Here is a 23,277-nt window from a genome sequence, read left to right on the forward strand (position 1 = left end):
CCAGTGTTCACATTGTGCCATATTGAGGAGGAGGGTGGGCGCCCCACCTGCACGTATCACTCTGGCATAAGATTTGGAGTTTGATCTTCAGTCGCACAGGGTATTTGTCTCTTGCCACCTTGGTATATGGCTTGATTGACCCAATCACAATTGAGTTGACATCTGATCATTAAACCGCTGAAGCAGCTCTGAGGCTGAATTGGATGCTAGGATTAATCTGATTGGCTGGTACTTGTGCGAGCTGTATTAGACAGATAGGACTTTATTTGTCCCCAGGGGGACATCTGGCTTTTTACAGAAGCTCTTTATATGTATTTGGGTATTTATTTTTTTGCTGTGCTTAATTACTGGGAGAAGTAGTGTAGCATGGCGACCCCAAATTTTTTCCATAATGCACAGCATTTCCCATAGTTACCGTATATACTCGCGGATAAGTTCTCCCACGGATAAGTCAGAGCTTGATTTTACCATATAATTTCTGCTATTTTAAAATGTCAGTCATATAAATCGAATGCAGAAAACTCACGCTATTGGTCCAAGAGGTTATAATATGCTAACACCCACCTGACAGAGTAACCACGGAGCACATTGACTTTTTTTTCTATGTATTGTGCCTACGTGACCACACGGTAATACCCAAACTATTCTGAAGCAATGTTTGCACTGTTTTGTGTTTTTTGTATCTCACACCCTCGCACACCTTTATCGTAAGATCATCCCTTAGCTAAGATGGAGCATTCGATCAAAAGAAAATATAAAGCTGGTTTTAAATTAAAAAAGTCGTTGAAGTGGCAAAAGAAATTGGTAACTGCGCTGCTGCAACATAATTTGACGCTTCTGAGAAACTGGTGCGAGACTGGAGGAGGCAAGAAGTTGTAAAAAAAAAAAAAAAAAAGTGTCGCATTTTTGAACGCTTGTATAAGTTGGGGTCTGATTTTATGATCGATTTTTCAGGTTTCAAGACCCGACTTATATGTGAGTATATACAGTAGACTGGTACCATCTTGGACCATACAAACCGCTCCAGGGTTTACTTGGCACTGCACCGAGACCAGTCTTTCCAAGAAGAATCTTGGTACGGCTGTTCTGATCCGCACCAGAGTGTGAGTGAAGTGTTCATATCTACCTAAACAAATTGGACAACGGGGGCAATTGCTCCAGCTTTCGAAAACAATGCTCCAAACAAACTAGGTGTGAAAATGCCTTTAGGCTACTACAAACCTTTCATTTTGTTCCTTCTGAACCATTTGATTTTTGACTTGTTTTTGTGCTTTGAGTCATTGTCCTGCTGCATAACCCGATTATGCTTTAGCTACAGGTCACAGACAGATGACTGCACAGTCTTCTTAAGAATATTCGATAAAGTACAGAATTCATGGTTCTCTCAGTAATGGCAAGTTTTCCAGGTCCTGAGGCAGCAAAGCATTCCCACACCATTACACTACCATGCCCCTGTTTTATTGTAGGGTTGATCTTGCTGTCAAACACCAGACATAAGTGGGATCTGTGCTGTCCAAAGAGTTCAACTCTGGAGTCTTCTGTCCATAGAACATTATACCATACAACTTGAGGATAATCCAGGAGTTCATTTGCCAATGACAGACAAGGCCTGATGTTACTTTTGGATAACAGAAGATTCTACCTTGCTGCTCTCCCATTCATCCATGAACACAGACCATAGCTGAGGCTAAAGAGGCCTGCATTTTATTGGATGTTCTTCTGGAATCCACTGTGGCTCCTTGAGTGAGTTGTTGCTTTGTCATTTTGGCAGAAATCATCTAGGAAAGATTCAAAACCGTTTCAACCATCTTCCATTTAGAGGTGGCTGTGGTGCTTTGGAGTCCCAGAGACTTAAAAATGGCTTTGTAACCCTTTACTGACTCGTAATTTTCAATGACCCTTTTCCTTTTCTCTTCTGAAATTTCCTCTGATCAAATCATAGCATCCTTCTAGAAATCTTGTGGTGCTTACTTCCCTTACGTGGTAAGGGTCCATATACTATTCAACAAGGCTGGCTGCATGCAGGTCTTGTTGTGTTCAGTCCATTGAGTCTGATAATCGGTTAACTCTGTTCAACTGTTTGAGTGAGTAGCTAACAGGGTAGTTACCTTTTCATACAGGCGATCAGGAATGGGGCAAATGCTTTTTCACAGCACTGTAGGTAGGTTCCAGTTCTGTTTCTCCAGTGTCATGCTGCCCTCATGTCACATTGGAATGGTTAGCAGCTTCAGGAAGACGGCAGCACTGCACATTCTGGATTTTCACGTGTCTCTTCCATATGTTCAGCAGGCTTTCCAGCTTCTTACAGAGAATGGCCCTAAACAGAAATGATGCTCGTTCATAGCTGAAAAGGCAAAAGCGAACAAAAACCTGTCTTGTTTCTTGACGAAAATTGATGATTAGCCAACATGAAAATGCATTATTTACTGTTTTTGAAAAGTGATCTAAAAAATCATATGATGTTACATAGTGACATTTTTGGTTCAGTAACTACTCAAAGTGCAATATGCATTTGAAATCCATATATTCAGGTAGCATCCCAAAATGGTGCTGTGAATAAAAATATAAAAGGAATATCAACGGTTTGGGGCTGTGACTGCGGCACTGACCTCAATGTACTGGACCTCGTTGGTGAAGCAGGGGGAAGTTTGTCTTTTGGTTTGTTCGTTGCATCTGACCACCGATTTCTGTGTAAATATCAAGAACCCAAGGCAGACTTGAACCCCCAGTGGTTTGTGGGCCCCTGAGCCCCTTGTGTAGAGCTGCAGTCTATTGTTGAATGAATGGAAATTTGGCTCGCCCATCCCATGTGAATTTATTTGTGCTAAAAACAATTACTTAATGTACCTGTAGTGCTTTTAAGTGTAGATTTAATGCGAATATGATAATCTAACTTCATTTGTGCCACCCTTGTGGTCTTCTGCAGACTACACTTATTTGTCAATTATCTGCAGATTTGGAGTGGTTTTGTACAAAAGTGTATTGTTACAATGAATTTTTATTTTACTAATCACATTATATACGGTGTAAATCAAATTATAAAAATCCACTTAGGACAATCCAAGCAACTCAAACTACTTTGTGAAATCTTGCATAGAAAAATGGGTGACGCATCTTCTTCTCAAAAGGTCTGAAACACTATTAATGCCAAGTTGTTAAAATATTGTGCTAAAAGGTTTGTTGTGTTCATCAACTCTGATGAATTCAGGAATGACTGTAAAAGTGGATTGCATAATGCTAACCACCGGCTAGTTAATAGCAATGCGCTCCCCCGTACACAGGAGTATATTTGAATAAAGTGATATTCAAATGAAGGATAAGAGCCACTCTGTTTACTGCTAACGCGTGGTGCTCTCACTCGACTGGCCACTCTGTGCCACCACTCCACTAATCAAGTGGTAAAGTGATGGCTGTTTATGGTTATTGGAAGGGAATGAACACTGGAGATGAGCTCATATGGAAGTCAGCCGTCACATGGAGGTGGCCGCTCTTCATCTCACAGCTGCTTCCTGCAGCTCTGCTTTGTTATCACTGAAATTGAGTTTCCTATTATTCTGTGCTGCCTGCCCTGCTGTACCTCACAATGCACCTTTAATTTATTAAGGGGGGGAAATTACAACACCAACCAGTATGCAGTGGCACCTAAAACTGGCCAACATCTGGAATTGTTTGATACAGTGCCACAAGAAAGTCAATCACCTTGCCCATTCTCTCAGTTTTTGTCCCATTCTTTCAGAAGTAGCAGTGGAGTTCAGATCTGGAGGCTGAGAGGCCAATGAAATGTGGAGAGCATTAAAACAGTGGGTGTTCAATGAAGAAGCTCAATCAGTCGGCACTTTTAAGTACCAGTGTGCTTTGATTTGTTTGAAATGTGTGCACCCAAACCATCACTTAAATCTGTGTCACAACTGCCAAGAGCAAAATGAAAGAAGATTCATCTGACTGTATCTCCCCATTTTCTATATCTTGTCAAATGAGCAGTCAGTGCCTCACAAATTAAGTATGATGTCTGGATGTGTGGAGTTCCCAGTCCATGTTGTTCTCCATGTCATGGTACAGATTTGCAGTTAACTAATCTAAAGTGTGGCATTTAGAGCGCTTTGACCTCAGAGCTCCCAAATTTGGACTTTGTATCCTGCACTCAGTCTCTGCCTAGCTGGAATTCACATTATGGTTGTTTCCCATTTGGTTATTCGTTTTTTTCCAGCCAAATCCCAAAGCTGCACATTTTAAGTTAGTTAGTGACTGTGCAATGGCCTGTTCTGTGACCATGTGTTACCTTGTGCCCAGTCCAGAGTTGGTTCTTCAGTCGGTGGTGTCAAGATTGGACCCTAAAGCTGCATTAAGCTTAGCATCCTCTTTCAACATCTTTCAATGCTACAGGGAAAAGAGACAATACTGTTAGTGCATATATTACAATTTATACTCTTGTCTCCTTCTTCACCACCCACATAGTCTCATCCACTCTCCTCCTGCTTCTGACTACTCATGCAGAAGTTTGGCTTCTTTTATGTAGTCCTGATGCCACAGCATTACACTCTGGAAGCACCTCCTTGTCCCTTCAAGGAGAGTATAACGATTCCCTGCAGCTCCCCCTGGAGGCACCCAAGACCTCCGACAGGGCTGTTCCATGGGACAACAATTTCCAGCCTGCCCTGCGGGTATCCATACTGGAGTACCATCAGTGGGATGCTGCCATCATGTGTTTGGGGGGGAGACATAATTCCCGGGAGCAACCGCCATCTGTCCTTCCAAACAGGCCTCCCATCCTAGCAAAGCAAATCCTGCCTCAAACCTTCATGCCAGTTGTTTCACACACACAATGTACATCAAATACCATATATACTCGCGTATAAGTCGGGTCTTGAAATGTGAAAAATCAGTCATAAAATCAGACCCCGACTTATACGCCCAGTCAAAAATGCGACAATTACATTGACGTCTTCTTGCCTCCTCCAATCTCGCACCAGATTCTCGGAGACGCATTTCGAATTTTGTTGCAGCAGCACAGTTACTAATTTCTTTTGCTACTTCATCCATCCATCCATTTTCCAACCCGCTGAATCTGAACACAGGGTCACGGGGGTCTGCTGGAGCCAATCCCAGCCAACACAGGGCACAAGGCAGGGAACCAATCCTGGGCAGGGTGCCAACCCACCACAGGACACACACAAACACACCCACACACCAAGCACACACTAGGGCCAATTTAGAATCACCAATCCACCTAACCCTCTTTGGACTGTGGGAGGAAACCGGAGCGCCTGGAGGAAACCCACACAGACACGGGGAGAACATGCAAACTCCACGCAGGGAGGACCCGGGGAGCGAACCTGGGTCTCCTAACTGCGAGGCAGCAGCGCTACCACTGCGCCACCGTGCCGCCTTTGCTACTTCAATGACGTTTAATTTAATGCCAGTTTCATATTTTCTTCTGATTGAACGCTCCATCGTAGATAAGGGATGCTCTTACGATAAAGGTATATGAGGGTGTGAACTCCAAAAAACACAAAACAGTGCAAACATCACTTCAGAATAGTTTGGGTATTAATATGTGGTCACGTAAGCACAATACTTAGAAAAAAAAGGCTGTGTGCTCCGTGGTTACTCTCTCAGGTTGGCGTTAGCATATCATAATTTCTTGGACCAATAGAGGTGAGTTTTCCGCATTCGATTTATATGACCGACATTATAAAATACTGGAAATTATACGGTAAAATCAAGCCCTGACTTATCCAAAGGAGAACTTAAACGCGAGTATATACGGTAATCCAATTCAGGTTTGCATTCTCTCGGAGATAGTTTGGGAAAATTAATCAGCCTAGCCAGCATGCCTTGAGGTATGTGGTGGGAATACCTACAAAGATGCTGCGAGAACCTGCAAACTCGCACAGATGACGACTAAGCATGGGCTGTGGACCTGATAGGCCGAGTCTGTGCGGCTGTCCTGATCACCTTCTTGACACTTTGCCTCCCTATTTCCAAGCAGGAGTGTTAAAAAGCCTTTTTGTCAACCACAATTAATTTAAGAATGGCACAATATAAGGCATTTATCAGTTCTGGGCTAGAGTCCATAGACCCTGAGTGAAGAGTTCTGCTGCTCCAAGATTGCCCCAATGTGAATGAGAAGCCACCTTTGTCTGCCTGGTGTCCTTGCCATTGGGATAGGCAGCGCCTCCCCAAAACCCCAAACTGGGCCAAGCAGTTTATAAAATATTTGAAAGGATGGATGGACGGATTTAATGGCTCTTTAATTACAAGAGGGCATTCTGACAGCCTAAGCACAAATCAGTGATTTGTGTGGTTTAAATCTATGAAATAATTTCTCCTTAAAGATAATACTGGCAAAGATTCAGATATAAGCTCAGTACCAGTTTAACTTGAAAGAAAAGTAGTTTATATATAGCTGAGCATTCTGCCAGTGTGATTAGTTCTTCTGCTGCTAATTTAAGACGAAAGTGCAGATCAAAGTTTATGATAGAATTTCACAAGAGGATTTGACTTCAAAGCAAAATCTCCACAGTACTGACAAGAAGGTATTATCTTTCACTATAGTCGCTCCTGGGGCTTTACTGCCATTCTAAAAATAGTGTGCTATCAGAGGAGGAAATATTGCACATAACAAAAATCAGACATCCCAGCTCAAAATCCTCTTTTTTATATTTAAAAAGATTCCAAATATTGGCACTTGGCAGGATTCTAAACATTGTGCTAACAGACACTTTCAGGCATAAGCAGTTTGGTTCTTTCAAAGGTAAAAAATACCAACTTGAAATCATTCAGATTGGAGCTGGTGAACCACATTTATTATGTTGATAGTGAAAGGAACGGCTGGCACATGCATTATCAAATTGAAACTGGAATGAAAATTCTAGGGTTTGCAGGAAATGTATGTATCAAATAGTTTCTTTTACTATGAACATCAGAAAGAATAAATATACTAAAGACACGATCAAATCTTCCACTCTGTATGTCTGTGACTTACCACAGTTCTTTTAGTACATTTTTAATAATAATATATAAATAATAACAAAAGATGTTGTCCTTTATAGTAGAAGTGGACAAACACCACATAGATATATTGGGGTCCTCACTCACGGACATGGACAGCCACAATGGCTGCAAGCTTTGGTCTCTTAGCAGTCAATTAATGTTGCTGATGCAATCCACTGTTTGGAGCTTCTCTTTTGTTCAATCACCTGATTCTGAATGCTTAATTGTTTCTTTAGATTCCCCACAGCTCTATTCACGATTTTTAACAGCTTCCGTTTTCTTTGGCAAGGAGATGCAAATGGCCATAGGAAGCAATGACCAGCTTAACTTGGTCACATTTAGAGCTTCACGTATTGCGTCCTGGAATGGACACTCCCGATCCATCTGCAAACCCAAAAGGCAGCCAAATGGTTAAATATGTTGGATTTATCAGGTGTGAAGGTTAAGGGGCACCACAGAGCCTCACACTTCAAATGCCAACACACAAAACAGTCCATGGTTTTATTACACAAATACCTTGTATAACAATAAACAGGTTGCCTCTTCTCTTATCTACCCTACTCTTCCCCCTTTACTCCCCACACTGTTACTTCTCCAAGATGAGTGTTGCTTTCCTTCCTCCCAGCTCTGATTCCTTGAGCTATGCAGGCAGGCTCCTTTTATGCTGGACTTGAGAGCACTTCCAGTGACATGATGTGGCCAGTTGGAAGTACTTTTGGGTCATAAAAAAGCCAGGGAGGTCCATCCCCGGTGCCAGGGATCCATACAGGGTTGCATGTCTGGACTCCAATTCCCATGCAACCCTGCGGGTGTCTAAACTGGGACTCAATATAAAAGATGCTGCCTCCTATTACACTAGGGGATGAACTGCTTCCTGACGTCTTTTCTTGTCAGTTCCTGTAACCTTCGGGCACCCCAATCAGGATGGGAATCATAAGGCATCCCGGCAGTTATTGCCCCCTTCAATCCATCTTTCCATCATGGCATCCCAGCCAGGTAAAAATTCCAACACCATCCATGGTCAGGATGCCCAACCATCCTCTGGGGCATCTACACAGGTTAAAAATATGGGAGATATGAGCATAAGCAGTAAATACAAAACAATTATACTACCTCTCTGGGCCTCCCTAAACAGGTCTTGTGCCCAATCTAACTTTTATGATGGCCTTCCACTTACAGCATCCCACCAGATATTGCACAAAGTAATTCCTGTTTCACCTCCAACTGTCTACCTCTCTCAGTTCTCATCTCCGGCCAGTCAAGTCCTTCCTAACCACTGCTCTCCTGAGTCCAATTTCCCCAGAGTACTAAGCAGAAAGAGCTTTTGAACTCCATTTTGGACTTACTTCTCAATTCAGGAATAACCTCTGTCTCATGAATCTCAGCATGTATTTTTCTTATAGTTATTTAATTTTATATTATAAAGATGAAATAATCATACCTTATGTTTGTGGTCATTTTCCCATGTGAGCACTGCCATTTTGTGGTCATCTTTTGTATAGCGATAATGACTACATGACTGCCATTGTTATGTATGGCGCCATTGTGTCAATGACATTTACAATGGCAGTGCAGTCATTTTGGGGTCCTAGTTTCAGGATTCCAACCCTAAAAACTTACTTGTGCTTAGTGATTATGCTATTTTATTTTTTTGTTTTCTGTTTGACAATTGCTATTTTTGACTTCCTTACTCTACTTTGACCTTTACCTGTTTTTAGTGTTCCTGCCTGCACCTAAAACAATTTCATAACCTGAGGTCTCATATATAAAACTTTGCATAGATTCCATACTAAAATTTTGCTTATGTTCGTATGCACAAAAAAAGTACACTTCTTCATGAATCTCAAATTGACTTAAAACTATGTGCATTTGCATGTGCTTTTAACCATTCCTCCTCTCCATCACCGTCTGTCAGGAACTAACATACACTAGCATAAAAATGCCTTTTAGAATATTCATGATCTAATCTCCATATAAATTTACCCATGTTTCTGGGCAAACTCTTTACTACAAACCATGGAAGAACAGAGGGAAAGAAGAGGCAGAAAACAAAACCTAAGTGAAAGTGAACTTGAGATATTACTGATTGAATTGGAGAATCACAAAAATGTTTTTTGATGGTCTCTCTTCAGAAGTCACAACTAAATAAATAAAAACAAAAAGCAAGAGGGGGCGCAGACGAGTGGAGAGAGCAATAGCAATGTGCTATCATGAAGGGCCCAGAAAGCCTCCGGTACTCAGCGTAAATTGCAGAATTACAATATATTAAGAACATTTTTACTTGAACTTGCAACAAAATAAGATGTATTTTGCCAAGTAAATGTCAATGTTGCAATACTAGTTTCTTCACATTTAATGAACAACTTCTGAATGTATTTGAATTGCCATTGTATTGGTGTCCTGAGCCCATTCGTGTTTCTGCACTATTCTGTGCCATCCGACAAGTCTAAAAAATGCCATCTACCTCTAAATGAACCAACGTTCCATTACATCACAGATCGTGTGTGGTTGTGCTGTTCATTATATCTCTTGTGGCGTACCAACTATCAAGTTGTCTGTAATGCACTAAACTTAACTGAACTCCTATCAATTAGGCTTACTTACCAAGAAGCCAACCATCACACACAGCATGACCCTGAAGTTTGAGTCACACGCTACTGTTTGATAAAATAAAGGAATCATGGATTGAGCCAAACATTAGTCAGACACATTTAAGCATCACATATTAGTTGTATATTAATGGAATGGAAATGCTTTCTGTTTACAGAAGCAAATTCATTCTGTGACAATGCCTTTATTGACATATGTGTGCAGCCAACTGCACCAATTACATTAGGAAAATCGTCAGTCGCTGCACATTGCCCTTTGATCTTGGCTTGCTCATCTTGCCACATCTTAAGTATACCATCTCCTACAGATGGCATATCGCAACTGGGAGGTAACTGCAAGATTCATGATCGGTCAGCCAATTCATGATGAAAAGCACCCATCGGCAAATACCCTACAATTGTTAAAACCTGTAATGAAACAGGAATTGTGTGATTTCTGCACGATAGTCTCTGTTATGCAGCCGGCATCTTTACCCAGCTAGGACCCCTTCTTAATGGAAGGACATGGGAAGACGGCATACACAGGGCATTGTTTCTCCCAAAATGCCAGATGGCAGCTCCCCCTGGGTTGCAGGAGCACCCAGGGTTCCCACAGGGCAGTATTGGAATTGAAGTTCTTTGGCTCAGTCTTGTTGTGTGCCACCAGGGGGTGTTGCGCGGACTAGCAAGCCCTACTTCATGTGGCTCCCTCCTTAACTGGAAGTGTTCTCAGGCCAAGTCTTTAGGACACTGGTAGTACTTCTGGGGATCACCTAAAAGAAGCCTACCACCCTCAGCTCAAGGGGCCATAGTCGGGTGGTGGTGGACTAAGTTAGGCAGAGAAAGAGAAGATAAAGTATTGCAGAGTGTTTGCTGTGGGCTGCTACTGTAACCGTGCCTTGGTGTTGTGGGAAATGCTTGCAATAAGAGATTCTCACAAATAAAATCCTCTTGTTTATTTTATTCACTTGTGTCTGAACTTGTCTGTGTCAGGTTTGGGATGCTGGAGCTCCCTCTGCAGGCCTCACCTGTCATTAGTGATATCCTCCTAAACAGATAATTCTGCCATTGCCAGTTATGTTGTACATCACATAGCCCACTCTTGTTATTGATAAAATAGATAGGTTGTACACTAAAAGCAATTAACATTAAGTGTATGCATTAGTTGTTATTTCCAACACTGAAGACAGCTATATTGAGAGAAAATATGAATTATGTGTCATAAAAGTTATATCAAGAACATCACTGAAATGTGTAATAAAAATGTGATTTTCTGTTCACTTCAGTGTCCTGCTGCCTGGAGTCGCTAAAATGCCAACACCAAAAAAACCTGTGTAAGACTTACAGATAATCGCAACTTGTTATTTTAAGTCCATTTCCACGGCAAGTTATGTATTATAAATCTTGATTTTTGTATATGGAATGGCTTACGCACAGTTTGGAGCATATGCAAGTTTTATACATGAGGCCCCAGCTCTCTTGTTCTTTTTTTTCCCATCTTTACTACACTCTTAAAAAGAAAGGTCTCAAAGTGATTCTTTCTGGGCAATGCCACAGGGGAACCATTTTTTGGTTCTTAAAAGAACCATCTACATTAAGGTTCCAGGAGGATCCTTTTATTTGCAACAGGTTTCAAAAATATCCGTGAATAGATGAAAACAGAATTCTGAAATACAAGTGAGTTCCTGATGTTAAAAGGACTCTCACTGGACACAGTAACAAAGGATCAGTTCAGGTTTTCTAGATCTGTCAGTATCCTCTGTGGACAGGTGGAAGGACATTCGAGGACTTCAAGAAAGTGTTGGCTTGCCCTCCGGGTTACCCTGTTTAATCCTAACTCAAATATTACTAACAAAAACAGGAGCTCGATTGTACAAAGCTAACAAGGCAACAGAAATAAAAGGCAGTCTTCTTGACTCTCGTGGTCTAATAACTTGGTAGAGCAGGCCCTGTCCGGGAGCTCCTTTCTGGTTGCAGTTTGGGTCCAGATTGAGACGACTCTCTCTGTGCAAAAAAAAACCTTTCCCAGAAAGAAATGGTTCTGTATCAAGCAATGGTTCTACAAGGAACCACAAAAGCCAGTAAAGTGATATTAAACGGATAGTATTTTTAAGTGTAGTGTAGGACTGTTCTGGTGGCTTTAGGTGTCCTCTGCAGTCATAAATCCCCAGTTTATAATAAAAGGCAACCTCACAGTAATACATGGGAGAGGAGGATGTACACTGCACCAACCATGTGAATCAGGTTAACTCCATTGCCCATCATCCTTCACTGCCTGGCATTTATTTCTGTGCCATTTTGAATGAGCACAACTGGGCCATACCTTGCAAATGCACAGTCTACACCCCTGGTGGTAGCCCTTCCATCTTCTCGACCCTCTTCTGTCTGCAGTGTTGGACCTCACTTGGAACCCCTCACAGCATGCAATCAATTCAATTTATTTATGAGGTGCTGAGAGCAAATGGAACAGAACCATCAGATGTGAGCAGAACTCGAAATACTAAAAGCAGAACACAAGCAAGTAACTTCTTGGTGGCCAAATAGCTTCTGATTATTCCTTTGTTAAATGGCATCTTGTATTAGATGAGATGGCCAAAGAGGGCAACATTATATGCTGTCACCATGTGATGTAGCACATGGTATCATAACAACCATATTAAATGTTAGTGGCATCAATGTCGTAATCAACAATTGACTCAAGAAAGGAAAAAATAAAATAATCACATATTACAATTTTGTGTTAAATTCTGATACCACAAGCACACAGATTTTCAATAATACTCAAGGCCTGGGAGCTGTGAAGGCCATTTCAAAACCTCAATCTTAGTTTCTAGAAATACTCTACAGTTAATTTTGACATCCACCTTGGATCACTGAAATATCTCACCCTCTTTTTCACTTCAATTTCTTCACCAAATCTTGGTCAGTTGTGACTAATTGGACGGAATGAGATTCCTGTCAAACTCGTGTATGGCACTTTGCAGAGATCAAAAGAAGCCCTTTCACTGATGACAAAACAGAATGGTTGTCATCACAGTAAGAGGTAAAACACTCAGTAATCATAAGTAATCGTAAGATGAAATCAAACAAATGACCAGGACCAGGTAATATTTACCCTTGAGTTCTTCAGGAGGCTAGTAAATACATACTGTATATAAACCCTTGACAGGAGAGATTCTGAAGGACTGGAAAATGGCAAATATCATCCCATTATATACAAAGGGTGACAGGGCAGATCCAAGCAACTATAGGCCGGTAAGCTTAACATGCATCACAGGAAAATTAATGGAAGGAATTATTAAGGACAAGATTGAGCAACACCTGGCAAGGACAGTAGTTATTCCGAACAGTCAGCATGGGTTCAGAAGAGGGAGGTCGTGTTTTACTAACATGCTGGAATTCTATGAGGAGGCAACAAAAGGATACGATCAAAGTGGAGCTTATGATATTATTTATCTTGACTTTCAGAAAGCATTTGATAAGGTGCCACATGAGAGGTTGAGCATCAAACTAAAACAAGTGGGAGTTCAGGGTGCGGTTTGTAGATGGGTGCAGAATTGGCTCAGACACAGGAAGTAGAGGGTGATGGTGCAAGGAACCTCATCAGAATTGGCCAATGTTAAGAGTGGTGGTCCAAGGAGGTCAGTGCTAGGGCCGCTGCTATTTTTAATATATATAAATGGTTTAGATAGGAATATAAGTAACAAGCTGGTTAAGTTTGCAGATGATACCAAGATAGTTGGATTAGCAGATAATTTGGAATACGTTATATCATTATAGAAGGACTTGGATAGCATACAGGCTTGGGCAGATTTGTGGCAGATGAAATTTAATGTCAGTAAATGTAAAGTGTTACACATAGGAAGTAAAAATGTTAAGTTTGAATAGACAATAGGTCGTCGGAAAATTGAGAATACACCTTATGACATTTAGGAGTCACCTACACCTACACCTATGACATTTAGGAGTCATAGTGGACTCTAAGCTATCAACTTCCCGACAGTGTTCAGAAGCCATTAAGAAGGCAAAGAGAACGTTAGGATATATAACACGATGTGTGGAGTAGAAGTCCAAGGTGGTCATTCTCAACCTTTATAACGCACTGGTGAGGCCTCATCTGGAGTACTGTGTGCAGTTTTGGTCTCCAGGCTACAAAAAGGACATAGCAGCACTAGAAAAAGTCCAGAGAAGAGCAACTAGGCAGATTCCAGGGCTACAGGGGTTGAATTATAAGGAAATATCAAAAGAGTTGAGCCTATACAGTTTAAGCAAAAAAAGATTAAGAGGTGACATGACTGAGGTGTTTAAAATTATGAAGGTAAATAGTACAGTGGATCGAGACTGTTATTTTAAAATGAGTTCATCAAGAACACGGGGACACAGTTGGAAACTTGTTAAGGGTAAATTTCGCACAAACATTAGGAAGATTTTCTTTACACAAAGAATGATAGACACTTGGAATGAGCTACCAAGTAGAGTGGTAGTCAGTAAGACTTTAGGGACTTTCAAAATGTGACTTGATGTTTTTTTGGAAGAAATAAGTGGATAGGACTAGCGAGCTTTGTTGGGCTGAATGGTCTGTTCTCATCTAGAGTGTTCTAATGTTCTAATAATATTTTCCGAATTTTACATAGAAAACCAAAATTAAAGTCAACACTTAGCAAAGTTCCAAACCAAATCAGGGCCGTTGTACCAGCATCACAGGCCTATGGGCAAAGTAATCCGCTGGGACCCCTGAAGATTGAAACATACATAGGCATCAGAAACATCGTTGGCTCCTATGCTCCTGGGACTGCAGCCAGTACCCATTGTGCCCATACATTAAGACAGCACTGAACCGGATTCTTTCTCTACAGTAATTTAATAATTTGATTACACATTAATCTCTCAAGAGGGTCATTCCTATGACTAAATCAATACTTAGATGCTATGTAGTGCATGTTGCCATCATTTATAATGCAAATGTGATGATGTCATGCACAGTGCAAAGTGTACAAGCACATGGCAGGCAAAATGCCACTTGAAAATGATGGCATCTATTATGAACAAGGAGTCCCAAAGCAGAGACTTACCGTCAAACCCATGGCTATATATGAGGATAAATTAAAAAGTATAAGTCAATTTAAAGTAAAGGCAATTTAAAAATATGTGGTAACTGCAACAGAGAGAAGTTGATGCAATACAACACATTCACTACGCACACTGCACCACTCTGCCATTAGCCTAGTTGAAGCCAAGTTCAAACGAACATGGATGCTTCACTATGGGATCGAACCACTGCAGAACAACAGGCCATAGTGAGTTTTCTTTGGGCAGAGGAAGTGAAATGTACGGAAATCAACATCAACAAATTAATATCAAAATTGCGGTGGGCTGGTGCCCTGCCCGGGGTTTGTTTCCTGCCTTGCGCCGTGTTGGCTGGGATTGGCTCCAGCAGACCCCCGTGACCCTGTAGTTAGGATATAGCGGGATGGATGGATGGATGGATCAATATCAAAATCGCACACACAAAACCACAATAACATGGCGAATGCCTTCATCAGAGAAGACTGATGAATTACGTTGTGTTCTGGAGCAGATTGTCACTGGAGATGAGATACATGGGTCCATCACTGTAAGCCAGAAAGCAAAAGACAAAGCATGCAGTGGAAACACCCATCTTCTCCAGTAAAGAAGAAATTCAAACAACAGGCCTCCTCCACAAAAACCATGATCATCTTCTTTTTGGGACATGAAGGGTCCTATTTTGGGGCATTTTCAACAATGGACAATCAGTAGCCAGTGCAACATACTGTGCTATGATTATAGAAAAACTGAAACCTGCAATTCGCAGCAAAAGAAGATGAATGCTGTCAAGAACAAACTTGCTGCTCCATGACAATGCACATCCCCATGCAATGGTCGCAATGATGGAGGCCATGCAACTGTTGCGGTGTGAATGTCTTCCACATGCCCTAACAGCCCTGATCTAGCAACATTCAACTATCACATCTTTGGTCAACTTAAAGAGGCAACTTAAGGAAGTTGTGCAGATCTGGATTCGGGAGCAGTCAAATAGCTTCTTTTCCCAGGGAATGACGAAGTTAGTGGAACAATACAAGAAGTGCCTCAACCTGTAGGAAGAAATGATAAAACTGTTATGTTCTTCTGCTCACAGTTACTGGTGTTAAAGGGCAAGTTGCTTTTACTTTTTGATTCTACCTCGTATAAGAGGAAACACCCAATCTTCATAGAATGTAAAGTTTATTTTCACAAAATTCTCTGTTACACCATCCATCCATCCATCCATCCATTGTCTCCCGCTTATCCGAGGTCGGGTCGCGGGGGCAGCAGCTTGAGCAGAGATGCCCAGACTTCCCTCTCCCCGGCCACTTCTTCTAGCTCTTCCGGGAGAATCCCAAGGCGTTCCCAGGCCAGTCGAGAGACATAGTCCCTCCAGCGTGTCCTGGGTCTTCCCCGGGGCCTCCTCCCGGTTGGACGTGCCCGGAACACCTCACCAGGGAGGCGTCCAGGAGGCATCCTGATCAGATGCCCGAGCCACCTCATCTGACTCCTCTCGATGCGGAGGAGCAGCGGCTCTACTCTGAGCCCCTCCCGGATGACTGAGCTTCTCACCCTATCTTTAAGGGAAAGCCCAGACACCCTGCGGAGGAAACTCATTTCAGCCGCTTGTATTCGCGATCTCGTTCTTTCGGTCACTACCCATAGCTGATGACCATAGGTGAGGGTAGGAACATAGATCGACTGGTAAATTGAGAGCTTCGCCTTGCGGTTCAGCTCCTTTTTCACCACGACAGACCGATGCAATGCCCGCATTACTGCGGATGCCGCACCGATCCGCCTGTCGATCTCACGCTCCATTCTTCCCTCACTCGTGAACAAGACCCCGAGATACTTGAACTCCTCCACTTGGGGCAGGATCTCGCTACCAACCCTGAGAGGGCACTCCACCCTTTTCCGGCTGAGGACCATGGTCTCGGATTTGGAGGTGCTGATTCTCATCCCAGCCGCTTCACACTCGGCTGCGAACCATAAAGATCTGAAGAGCACAAAGTCATAAAGGAGTTGCCAGCAAAGGTGATCCCTGGTGAACAAAATTCCAATACAATATCCAAAAAAAAAAAACCCAGCACATTCAAAATGAACCACCAGGAACTGTGAGAGACCCTCTGGATACTTTATATAGGGCAGAGGGCAGTTGCTGGCAGTGATTGGCAGGTGGCCCCACCTCTTGGAGGACTACCCACAAAACACTTGGAACAGCCAAATAAAACACAGCAGATAATTAACAAAAGTAGCGTAAATAAATGTCTCAACAGAAGGAACCCTGCCTGAGATCTAACAGAGGCCATTAAAGTAACGACAAATAATGGCAATGCAATGATTTGATAGAGAAATGGGTAAAAACAAATATGGAAATTTAACGTTAACAGTGCAAAACTACAAAAAGAAAACACCTAAAATTAATTAAGGAAGTGCACTTGACACAGACAGTAACTTTTAAATCTTGTTGAATGTATTCTTATTTATAAATGCACAATATTTCCTGTATGACTGGCTACCACGCCACTAGTGAAGCACAACTGATACCCCATTTTGTTAAGCTGGAGGCAACAAGGTGGTCTTTTCTGTCAATTCAAAAGTGAAAGGGTTCAATTATCTTTTTATTGCTTTCTGCTACTTATTAAGAGTAAATTAGTTAGCTGCACTCCTGCGGTGGGTTGGCACCCTGCCCAGGATGGTTTCCTGCCTTGTGCCCTGTGTTGGCTGGGATTGGCTCCAGCAGACCCCCATGACCCTGTGTTCGGATTCAGCGGGTTGGAAAATGGATGGATGGATAGTTAGCTGCACTGATAGCAACATCATTAGAGGTGAGAATTTTCTTAAGTCCACCATGTCTATAAAGTTTTTATTTTTTTTTATAGTACAAATGTATCAGAGGAGCGGGTGCACTGATGGTAATCTGCATGATACTCCCATCTTTTATCCAAACTTTTCGGTGTGTAGATCATAAATTCAAAAGGCTATTCTTGAGTATTTTGGATTATGTGAATTCAGCATTAAATACAAATGTATTGCACTGTAATTCTTAGATATCTGACTATATACTCTGTTTCATTAAGCATTAGTTTTCCAAGTCACATTGCACTTCATTTTTGGTTTAGTGCACTTGTTACTCCATTTTGCACACAAAGTGAGCATTTGATAGGAAGGGGAAAGGATGTCCTGTGGCAGGTCACTTCCTGCCAGCGCCACTTTTTCCATTAATGTTGCCTGTCACCGTGTTGTGTAATCTTAACCGTTGACATCTAGTTTACACTACTGTTCAACTGGACTGTAATACAGGTGGTGGTGCAAGTGGGGTATCCCTTAATAATACTTTATTAATAATTGATAACTAAATGAATGGTGTGATGGGATGGATTATGTGACCTTCCTTTCTGTGTCAGTGGAGCAAATGGCAAAGTGAAAAACTAAGTTTCACTGTTGATTTCATTTTGTCGGAATTATTGGCTCATCACTGCTAATGCATGACTTGCTCTGAAGAAGGTTTTGAGCGGTTTATTTGTTAGCTGTATAAGACAAATTAGGTTAATTTATTTATTTAGATTTTAGGAAGAGTTGCCCTCCAAAATGCATTAGACAGAGTGTGTGTGTCAAAAATTCAGAATAACAGAATGGCAATTAGATTTATGTTCAAATTAAACTAAAACATGTTACTCTGTTAATATACAAATTAACCCCCATTAACATTCAATACTGCAATAGCCGGATTAATGAGTTCGATAATTGCTTGTTCTACCTGTCTGTGTGTTAGTTGGAGTACTTCAGCCTTTTAGTGCCGTGTTTCAGATAATCATCAATGTTCCAGCTTTCTCTATACATTTGTCTTTGTTTTCCCTAATGTACAAAGATGCTCCTTATTTAAGTAAGGTACTGGCTAGTTGCTGTTATTGCTTTGATCTGTAATTTGGTGGTGTATTTATTATTTTTTAATAATGATCATTTTTATCATTAGTGATGTTTTTGTGCCAATTCTTTTGTTTAATTGGTGGCATTATTTTGTGTTTGTTTTCCATGGGTGCCATTATATTGTTTAAAACAAAAAAAACCTGTTGCTAATTACATGACGTGAGATGTCTTAGTAAAGGACAGGATTAAAACAAAACTGAGCATCATTATGAACAATGCTGCACATCATCTCCCTGACACACTAACACTGAGGACTTTCAGCCAACAAATCATTCAGAAGTGTGTCAAGAAACGCTACTGGGATTCCTTTATACAAACAGCAATACGTCTTCATAAAGCCTCACTGAGACTGTGATAATAGCCAAGTCTGAAGTTTCTCTTTTTAATTTCCTTGGTTTATAGTCATTTTGGTGTGTTTTCAGACCATAGCATGGGTATTTATTTATCTGTTTATCTGTCTTATGTATTTATTTAAAGAACTTCTGTAAAAAAAAACACATTTCCCCCTGGAGACAAATAAAGGTCTGTCTCTATCTATGAATCTATCTGTCTATCTAAGGAAAAACCTAGTGTGGTGGCAGCTAAAGGGCACTACCACTATAAAGACTTTTACTGCAGGTTTCTGCTTATGACTTCAACAGACTTCTCAAACTTTGAATTTTTCTTTAACTTGGATCTCTTGCATATTAACTGACTGCTCTTTGGAACTTCCCTTTACAATTAATGTTATTCATTTCTAAAATATAATTTCAAAGTATTTTGTACTTGCTATTTTCTCCAAAAAAGTCATCACAATTTTTGTTATGTTTTTTATATAGTACTAGCTGAAATACCCAGTATTGCCCAGAAGGAAAATAAAGTGATTTTTTTTTAAAATTGTTTGAGGAAAAATATAATTAAAAAAAAAACACAACTTTAAAAATAAAAATAAATTAACAAACAATGAAGACTCACTAATGTCCTCGTCTTGCGGTCCTGTATGTATGTTATGCATAAGAAAAATTATCTATTTGCTTAACTGTAGGAATAAGAGCATGTGACCTGTAGGGGGTGCCAGTTAAACTGCAGAAAGAAGTCCGAGTTCAAATGAAGCAAATACCTTCAACAGGCTTCATGTACAACACAATTGCACTCCTTTTTTCTTCTCCGAGGTGAGCTTTGTCCTCTTCCTACCTACCTCCAATTCTCCTGGCTGAAGTGGAGTAGCTTCCTTTATGCCAGACCCAGCAGTACTTCCTGTGCTACAACACTTCTGGGCAGTGGCGTAGCTAGGGGCGGGTGGAGGGGGTGGTCCGCCCCGGGCGGCACATTTTTGGAGGTGGCATTATTGGCCAAAAGGCTCAGTACAATTCTTGTGTAAGCAGCATAGTTCAGAAAAATATCACTCATGAATGAAAAAAGTCAAATTCTCTGATTTTTATCCACAAATGCTTCAAAAATAATTTTCAGACTGTCCTTCTGTGACGGCATCAGACACAGCAGTTGAAATTTATGAGGCAATAACAAAAATAAACATAAACATTACACCAATAATAATTTCTAGGAAGATAAACAACTAATTTACAGTTTATAATTTTGTTTCGTTATCAATCCGAATGCGTTCTTGCTCTACACAGAAAACATCCCCACCTATCACTTGTATACTACACTGGTTCTGACTTTTGCAGCATAATTATATTAAACTAATAATTAGAACACGGCTGATCGGTCCATCTATACTATATTCTTGTCTAGTTGATGCTTATAAATAATTTTATGTGAAAAATGATTGCTGTTTCTCTATATATAGGTATAGATCTACCTTTAAGGTAGGACTCGAACCATTTCAATGCACGGCCTTGAATGCCTACTTCATCCTGAAGCCATTTTAACAGAACCCCATGGTCCACTGTGTCAAATGCCGCACTAAGATCCAGTAAGACTAAGACTGCAGCAAGTCCAAAGTTAATAGAATATCATTTGTCACCTTCAGCAAAGCCGATTCAGTACTATGAAGTTTTTTAAAACCTGACTGAAACACATCACATACTGTACATTGTTATCCTCCAGATATGAAAGTAACTGCAAAGAAACCACTTTCTCCATAATTGTGGACAGAAATGGGAGCTTAGAAATAGGCCTGTAGTTTGAAAGAGCTGTAGGATCAAGTGTGGGCTTCTTCAGCAGAGGCTGAACAATTGCATGTTTAAAGTTGTCTGGCATTATACCAGATTTTAGACAGTTGTTAATAATAACCAAAACATTTGGACTAATAGCTCTGAAAGTATCTTTAACTAGACGTGAAGGTAAGATATTTAGAGGATAATTGGAAGGTTTCATATGCAGGATTATATCAGCCAGCTGAAGAGAAGAAATAGGTTGAAAGGAAGTAAAATGGCTGTGCACTGGCCTTAGAGGGGCTGGTGTCGTCCAACAGTAATCAACACCTGAAACAGTAATGCTGGGTCGAATGGCTTGGATTTTATTTATAAAATAATTGACAAAAAGCTCACAGGTCTCAAGTGTACTCTCAAGGAAGCTGCTAACAGGTGGGTTTAAGAGAGTGTTTATGGTGCTAAACAGCACACTAGGTCTTGAGGGAGCATTAGCAATTAGACAAGATAAAAAATTTAATTTTGCTCTTCTCACAGCCTCTTGATAGGACTTCCAGTGAGTTCTGAGAATTTCATAAGAGTCCTTTTTCCACCTCCGCATGATTGGTTTCATTTAACCAGGGCTGAACACTGGCTTCTACCTTGGCTCTCCTGATGTGTGGGACTTGACACCACCCAAGTAAAATTATACCTCGAAAATTTTTAACCAGGGGTTTTGTTGGACAACAAACATGAATGTTCAAATCTCCTAGAATCAGCCTTCTATCAGCGCGTGACACCATGAAAGATAAGAACTCTGAGAACTCCTGGACAAAATCCTTATTATATCCAGAAGGTCTATAAACCAGTGCACACAGTATGGGATTTGTAAGATCAATTTTAAACAGTTGAGCCTTAAAACTGGAGAAATTGTCTACAGTCAAAAGTCTATATTTAAAACGATTCTGAAAAACAGTAGCAATATCACTACCTCGACCAGCGATTCTGGGTGAGCTAAAAAAAGGTACAATCAGGAGGGGAGAGACCATGGAGAGAAATTGAGTCGCCAGCACTTAAGCAAGTCTCTGACATAAATAGAAAGTTCAAGTTGTGGGATGTAAAAAAGTCATTTAAAATAAAAGATTTGTTGGCTATGGGACGAACGTTCATTAAGGCCATCTTCACGGAGCCATTTGAAGGTGTTTCACTGTGTTTTTGAATGGTCTTTATCATAGGTGTGTACTGAAGTGAGGAAAGGTTATCAAAGTCAACTCCTCCTGTTTTGCACTTGATCCACCGAGAGAAAATCCAGGAGCAGAATTGATGGTAGGAATTAAAATGATGGTCAGAGAACCGGAGGGCACACTCCAGCACAGCCTCTGACAGTTTTCTCGATGTAAATAGGGGGGCCGTCGTAAAATTTCTTGAGCAAAACAGTGATTATATAATCCAGCTCCCAGGCGAGGCAACAAGTTCAAACTCCTCAGCTCAACAGATGAATAAGCAAGCGCCATGAAAATGCATATGCTAAGCCCATAACCTGAAGAACAGGGGATCAGATCCAGAGAAAATGGTACAAAATAAAAAAACTAGTCACTCCTCACACGGCCACCTGCTCCCCAGCATGCCACCTTGGCACAAAGGTTCAAAAACATGTTAGCCAGCCAGCCCCACAGCAGAACGGACAGACAACTGAACAAAACCTGAAAGAAAGTTGAGACTTACTCACGGTATGCCAGGTCGGAACAAAGTGTCATGAGCAAGCGAGGGCTTTTGCAAACCCTAAGATGGCCAGTGAGATCGTAATGAAGGCAACGGAACAACTGCTGGTAGATCTCCAAACAATTGTCAGCCTCCAAAAAGTTCAGGAGGAAAAAAAGAAAAACTCAGAAAGTCACAATCAGGAACATGAAAAAAGATCCCACAAGAAAAACAAAGTGGGCAGCAGCAGACAAAACATGCCAGCATTCACCCAACCGGAACTGGAAACTGTTATTATCAATTATGATAATGTTGTTTTGTGATCTTGGGTTTTGATCATTATGATGACATCCTATTAACCAAGTTGCAAGTTCTCTCACCGTCTGAGCTTTGTTTGCATGGTAAATTAAGGTTGAGGGAAAGAAAGCTACTTTTCTTTAGGAATTAATTACAATTCAGATTCTAATTGTTTATTGAGTTACAACGCCTTTAAAGCTCTGTTCATCTAACAAACCTGCTTATGTATTGACTTGTCTCTGTGTAACACTGTTAATTATTTTTGCCACTCAACACAACGCAGAAGCCACACTGTTTAGGTGGTATTTCTTTTAGGAAAGCTCTAAATAGGCAAATCAGGTTGCTTTAGTGTCTCTTACTCTAAATGTATATTTAAAAATGTTAATATTAATGCTAATATATTTTCTGGACAACCCAGAACCAAATCCATTATTCCTTCTAAATAAATAATGGCATCAATACTTGTTTCTCTTAAATACCTTGTGATACAAGCTGAAGATACTGAATCAGTCTTTTAGAAAGTAAGCAAATAAATAAAAATACATACAAACTTTGATACAAATACAAGCGGCTGAAATGAGTTTCCTCCGCAGGGTGTCTGGGCTTTCCCTTAAAGATAGGGTGAGAAGCTCAGTCATCCGGGAGGGGCTCAG

The 23,277-nt window shown here is 40.9% G+C and overlaps 1 long non-coding RNA gene across 1 annotated transcript in view; it reads right to left on the bottom strand.

Annotated features, from left to right (window-relative positions):
* Positions 1 to 2,209: 2,209 nt before the first annotated feature.
* Positions 2,210 to 23,277, bottom strand: part of LOC127526831 (uncharacterized) — a 36,989-nt gene continuing 15,921 nt past the window's right edge. Inside the window, exon 3 of the long non-coding RNA XR_007934271.1 lies at positions 2,210 to 4,377. This is a non-coding gene — a long non-coding RNA (uncharacterized LOC127526831). The remainder of the gene's footprint in view (positions 4,378 to 23,277) is intronic.

This window comes from Erpetoichthys calabaricus, chromosome 2, assembly GCF_900747795.2.
Source record: "Erpetoichthys calabaricus chromosome 2, fErpCal1.3, whole genome shotgun sequence".
Taxonomy (NCBI): Eukaryota; Metazoa; Chordata; class Cladistia; order Polypteriformes; family Polypteridae; genus Erpetoichthys; species Erpetoichthys calabaricus.